Here is a 6,893-nt window from a genome sequence, read left to right as displayed (position 1 = left end):
CTGATGAATCTACACCAAGTTCACGATCACACATGCAGCTTGCAAGAAGTCCTTCCATACTAAGACTTTTAAAATTGGTTTTAGAAAATATACCACTAGGCAGGTTGTCTAGTGGTTAATATATATAAAACACAAAAACCAGTATCCAAAGTTTACAATTTGTCCAAGCAAATCTCAAAAAAGCTAATATATAGCTAAAGCTAATGAAAAATGAAGTGCTAACTATTACAAAATGTGTCATAGCCAACTCCCCACATATGATAGTGTGTGTATCCACAAGCCAAGTGCAAAACCTCAATGTAGCACCCCTAATGCTCTCACCAGGTGCCAAGTTTTGCGTTCCAAAAGACAAGGCAAATGTGAATCTCCAACCAACTCCATCAATTGGAAGTGACCAAGAGTCCATGTAAGTTTCCAAATCCGTGAACAATGTAGGTATCCATTTTTTCTCTCCTGCATATGTAGTCTAGGCTAAAAGTAATAAACTGTATACAATCAGAAGTAGCCAGTGGATACACCATTCAAAGTTACTATGTATACTACCATTACACTGCCAGATTGGGCATGAGAACATACCAATACCACTAGCTATTGTCCTAGCAATACACATATACATACGAACCCCTACCAGTTCTGTGAATATCATTTGATCCCAGCTTTTGAAAATCCTGATCCATTGGACAAGAATATGTTCCAACTTAACACATAACCAGAAGCCAATGCCAAATGCATATTGGGACTTATGGTTAGACATTAGAATAGACAGAAACCTTATATAATGAACTTTCCACAACTTGCTTGTATATAAACATCCATTCACTATTAAAGCACCTCCAGAATGAGCATGATAACATGCTAATACTACTGGAAAATACTCTAATAGTGTGTAGACTTTAAGCTTAATCAAGTGACAAGTAGGCAATTGGAATAACAGACCTTGAGTCATCATCAATCTGGAGCTCTTCATTTGGTAATCCTAACCCTAAGATTAGGAATTTGTGATTTGTCAAGATTGATCAGTCTCTTCCCTGCACTAGGCAGTTCAAAAAAGGATTGAAACTGAATTGTACCTGTAAAAGAAAAAAACAATGTTAGCTATAAAATCTGCAACTGAGTTACCTTCTCTGAACAAATGTTAAAAGATCACATTAAAGTGATCCCTCATCTCCTTAATCTTCTGCACATCTGGTACTATAGACCAAGGTGGATCCCATTCCTATTCAATAACCTTTTTTAGTACCAAAGAGTCAGTCTCCAATATGAGTGGATGAAGATCATGCTCCACACAATACTCCAAACCTTGCAGAATTGCTTTTTCCTCAGCTACAACATTTGTGGTCACTCCTAAGTCCACTGCCCTTGCATACACTAGATCTCCAGCATCATTTCTCACACAAAATCCAAGTGAACTAAGCACAGGGTGTTCTTTTGAAGCTCTATCAGTGTTACACTTGTACCATCCTTGATATGGGAGCTGCCAAATAACTCTCCTAGTGATTAATATTGGTTTATAAGCTTCGAAGAATTGGATCATATCTAGCCACAACAAAGGTATATAATATAACAATGGATATCTAACCCTTGCGAAGTAATGCAATGTCTTGTTGACTTCATGAATGACTCTAATAGCAGAGACAATTCCCCCATTCTTGCCCGTGTTCCTTTTTTTCCATAACTCCCATGTAATGATGGCTGGAGCTGCCTGAAATAATGGTTTTAGCTTTGAACAACATTTTACATTCCACCATTTCCTTATCACTTGCTTCACTTGCACTAATGGCACATTAATCCCCGCAGCTCCCATAAACAGTTTCTACACCTTTGATGCAGTAGGACTAGTTAAGAATATGTGCTCTATTATTTCCTCCTGAGGATGTTGACAACACCAATATCTGGACATGACTATGTACCCTTGCCTTCTTCATAAGTCATCAGTAGCCAACTTGTGCCTCCATAACCTACATAAGAAGAAAGATATCTTGAAAGGTAAACCTTTAGTCCATATTTGTTTGAATTTCTGATTAGGTTTAGGTCTATGCCTCAGAATTTGCCAAGCACTACTAACAGAGAACTTACCTGATAGAGTTGGCATCCAATATGGTTTGTCCCAGTATTCCTCACTACCATCATACTGGACATTATGTTTGATATGATCAGCAATGTCTCCAGGAAAAGTTTGATCAATCAGTTGCTCATTCTATGCTCCTTCTTGTCTCGATTCTGATACCTCATGTAATTATTCCTCTATTGGAAAATCATGAGTCAGTACATGATAGAGTGCACCTAGTCATGTCAAGTTTTCATACCAAATATTAGTTGTTCCATTCTTCATCTCCCACATGATCTCATGTTCTACTTCTTCCCCGGCATATAATATCTGCCTCCATACATGAGAACCCTCTCTAAATTGCACAATAGTAGGCAGCTCCTTTTTACAGTACTTGTTCCACATGAAGTTGGACCACAAAATCTTAACAAATAGAGCTTTTGATACATCATATAAAGATCTAAAACCTAATCCCCCTTCTTCTTTAGGCAAGCATAGGTTCTGCCAGGATGACCAATGCCTACTCCTACATTCTTCCTTGGTGCTCCAAAAGAATCTTGCAAAGATTTTATGCAAGTGCTCCAGTATATTATTAGGAGGATCAAGAACTGACAAAAGATGCACTGACATGCTTTGAAGAACACTAGTGATGAGAGTTGCCTTTCCTCCAAATGATAGCAGTTTACCTTTCCAAGCATGTAGCTTAGCCTTCACCTTTTTGATAAGAACATCATAATACTCCTTCCTTCTTCTAGTGTAAAATATAGGGCACCTTAAGTAAGTGAATGGAAATTGCCCTCTTTTAAAACCTGCAGTATCCCCAACTGCTTGAAATAATGCATGTGCAACATTGGCATGCATGTAATAAGAACTATTGGATTTGTTGATCAACTATCATGAAACCTGCTCATAACCTCCTAACACTGCCATGATATTACTCAATGAGGGAGAATGGTCTGGGGCAAAGATTATTGTATCATCAGCATATGCCAAATAGTTCAAAGGATCAGACCATTTAGGCATGCCAAATCCAACAAAGGACTTGTCTTTAAACAATTTGTTCAAAGACCTAGATAGCACTTCAGCTGATAGAATGAATAAGGCAGGAGACAGTGGGTCTCCTTGCTTCACTCCTCTTGTTGACTTGAAACAACCTTAAGATTGTCCATTAACCAACACTGAATACCAATTATTAGAGAGTAAGTTCCAAATCATAGTGATAAAGTGTTAATCCAAACCCTATTCTTCTTAGCACATGCATCAAATACATCCAGGACACCCTATCATATGCCTTTGCCATATCAAGATTAATCACCATATTAGCAGGTTTGCCTCTCATTCTTATGTCAGTGACAATTTCATGTGTAAGTGGGATGTTTTCAAAGATACTCCTCCCTTTCACAAAGCCAGATTGGTTAGGAGAGATGTAACTAGGCAGAAATGTTTCTAATCTGTCATGAAGAACTCTAGAAAGCACTTTGTTGATGAAATTACTCAAACTTATAGGTCTTAAGTCTGAGAATGTCTGAACTTTTGGCTTCTTTGGCAGTAGCACCAAGTTAGTGTGAGTAATAGACTTTGGAAAAGCTGCACCTCCATAGAAATGTAGAACCATGTTGTGGATATAATAGTAGATCACCTCCCAGTATGATTGATAAAATAGCCTAGTAAATCCATCAGGACCACTGGCACTATCTCCACTTAGCTCAAAAATTGCACCCTTGACATCTTCTAGTGTTGGAAACCTACATAGCTCCAAATTTTGATCCATGGAAACCATCGTTGGAACATTTTCCAACATAGAAAAATCAGTACGATCTCCCTCTTTTGTGAATTGTCTTAGATAGAATTCAACTGCAGCATTAGCTATCTGCTCTTGATCTTTTAGCCATGCCCCAGCTCCATTTCTGAATTCTTTTCAATTGTAAATTCTTCCTCTTTCCATTGACATGGTTGTGAAAGAAACTAGTGTTCCTATCACCCTCAACAAACCATGTCATTCCAGTTTTTTGCTTTCAGTATTGCTCATCTATACTCAAATATTTCTTCAACTCTGATTGAGCTTTCTGAAGGACAATCATGTTCTCAATTGTAGGCTCTTCCTCGATTAGCATCTCCTTCACCCTAAAAATATCCTCCAATATTGCCAATTGTTTGAAGATGTCAACAAAGGTATCCCTACTCCATTTAGACAAGGTTGCCTTCACCTTCTTGAGTTTGTGCTTGAACATTAGAAAAGGATCTCTAATGAAATCAGCATTCCAATTATGTCTCACCACCTCCATGAATGTAGCATGTTTTGTCCAAATATTTAAAAATCTGAATGTCTTGACAAAGTTTGTAGTCTGCTCTCCACAAGTCATGAGTAATGGTGCATGATCTGATCCAGTTCTGATCAAGTGTTCTACTTCAATTATTGATAGAATATTCTAAAATGGCAAATTCACAAAGATCATATCCAATCTCTTAAATATACACTCAGCATTAGGTCTCCTATTCCACCAAGTAAATGGACTTCCTTTATATCCCTGTTCAAACAAGCCACAGGAGTTTACACAAAAAGCAAAGTCCTTATATTTAGGAGGATATACTAGAAGACCCCCTATCTTCTCATCTTCATGTAACACCAAATTAAAATCCCCTCATACTAGCCATGGTATCTCCATGTACATTCCATGTAATACAAGTTATCCCACAATTCCAGTCTCTCTAATAAAGAACACTTTGCATACACAAATGTCATCATAATATGTTGCCCTAGTTCATGATGAAACACCTTTACAGTTACCTATTGTGCAGTTTCCATCACTAACTCCTATTCTACTAGTACATCAAAGAATAAACATATCTTCCCATTCAAATTTGAAAAAGTAGTCTCCATATTCAATCTTCTCCTATACCTTTGTATATGACCTGGCTTCTGAAATGGTTCCATCAGTGCAATGACAAAATAAAATATGCTCCCTTTGCATGTTGATCACCCTAGGAAAGGCTTGTTGTGTATTCACAGACCTAATGTTCCAAATTAGTGTCTTGATCATCATTTCGTTTGTGAGGCTGCCCTCCTGGGCATGATTCTTATAGGTTGAAGAGGTTCCTTATTCTGAGTCTACTTCTTTGTCTTCTTACCTCCCTTTGCACTAGTTCTAGGTGATAAATCAACCTCCCTTGCTACTTGTCTAAAACTGCCAGCAGTTGATTCATCATCCCCTTCCTCCTCCAGTTGTTGTTGTTCCATGAAAGCTATATCCACAGGTGCCACATTGCGTGTGACTATGTCATGTAGTGTCTGCACTGGTGACTTCAAAGGTACATTGAGTTGCACAGTGGCTGAAGCATAAGCCATTGGCATTGGCTCTAATGCTCCACAACTCTTTGTAACAATAGCCTGCTCCTCATCGACCGTAGCATTCTGCTCCAGATCTCCTACGGCCTCCTGCATCATTCTGAATTGTAGTTCATAAACATTGCCCAAATTAGGATTCACTGTGGCAGATTTCCCAGAGTTTACTATTCCATAAAAATCCGAGGTCTTGCCATCAACTGCTTTTTGGTTTTCCCTAACTGTATCCTCTAAGACATTAATATTAACATTGTCAACCTTTTCCTTGCCCAAAATCTCTACCGAATCACCCCTAAAATTCTCCAAAACCTTAACAGTTTTTCTTGGGTTTACTGTTCCATTGAGATCCTTCTTCCCTGTTGAAGATATGATTGATCCTCCAGTGTTTCTAGTCTCTTCTTGTATTCCTGTATCAGCTCCAATTGGTTGCATAGGTTTTTGATCATTTATCTCCTCAAATTCTTCAACCCTAATTTCCTGGAATTAGGGTTTACTGTAGACAAGATGTCTACTTTAGTTGCATGTGTCTGCTGTGTATTGCCCCTTTGATCATCGAATTCTATACTTATATTTACCTCTGAATTGTCTTCTAATTGTTGCACTTCATCACTCCATAGCGATCTACCACCTCTAGTTGCCCAGTTGAATTAGGTGATTCAACAAACGTTTGTGAAGGCATTTCGTGGCAGGAATGATTTAATGTGACATTGAGCACCTCCTTAGGAGTACCAAACCTTCTTTGTACCCAGTCAAATGTACTCTCCTTTATAGATGCATTCTCAATCCCATTACCAGTATGATTAGGGCTTTTTGTACCTACCAGATTTTGTTCCTCAACCCTAATCCTTGTATTACTAGGATTAGTAATTCCTTCCTTAGCTACTAATGCATTCCAAGTTACATTAGGATTGGAACTGGGATTTTCCTTATTCTTCACCTGCACATTCTCCTGAACCTTCTTAGCTTCAATTCCTTGTTGCTTCTTTTATTGTGCCTTGCTATTATTATCACCCTTGCCATCAGTAATCCTTAGCATTGGTTGGTCAATTTCCTCGACTTCCATTGCATCAATTTTGTTATTTGTTACTACTGCCTCAGCTTTGTTCTTCCCTTTTCCATTGTCAATCTCCTTCTCCTTTGTATTATCAATAATATGTCCTCTAGTATCACGTTGATATTTATTCGTCCTTGTTTGCATCCACTCTTGCCTAGCATGATTTGTAATTGGTTTACCCAATATTTTACCACTTGAAAGTACCTTAGTTGAGGCAGCTGCAGTACCAATTGCTCCTTACTCTTCAATTTATCTTTTCCTTGATCTTTAACTTTCCTAAGCTCAGGATTGATGACCCCACACTCAGCTTCGTTATGGCCTTGTTTCTTGCAACTTTTGCAATATTTAGGCATATAGTCATACCTAATCTTGATCCACTTAGACACCTCCGGCCTGGTTTCATCTTTCTTTTCTACAATCTTAATTCTTTGAGGAAAATTTGCAAGTAA

The sequence above is a fragment of the Nicotiana tabacum genome, chromosome 18, assembly GCF_000715075.1.
Source record: "Nicotiana tabacum cultivar K326 chromosome 18, ASM71507v2, whole genome shotgun sequence".
In the NCBI taxonomy this organism is placed as follows: Eukaryota; Viridiplantae; Streptophyta; class Magnoliopsida; order Solanales; family Solanaceae; genus Nicotiana; species Nicotiana tabacum.
Note: the sequence above shows the minus strand (reverse complement) of the source record.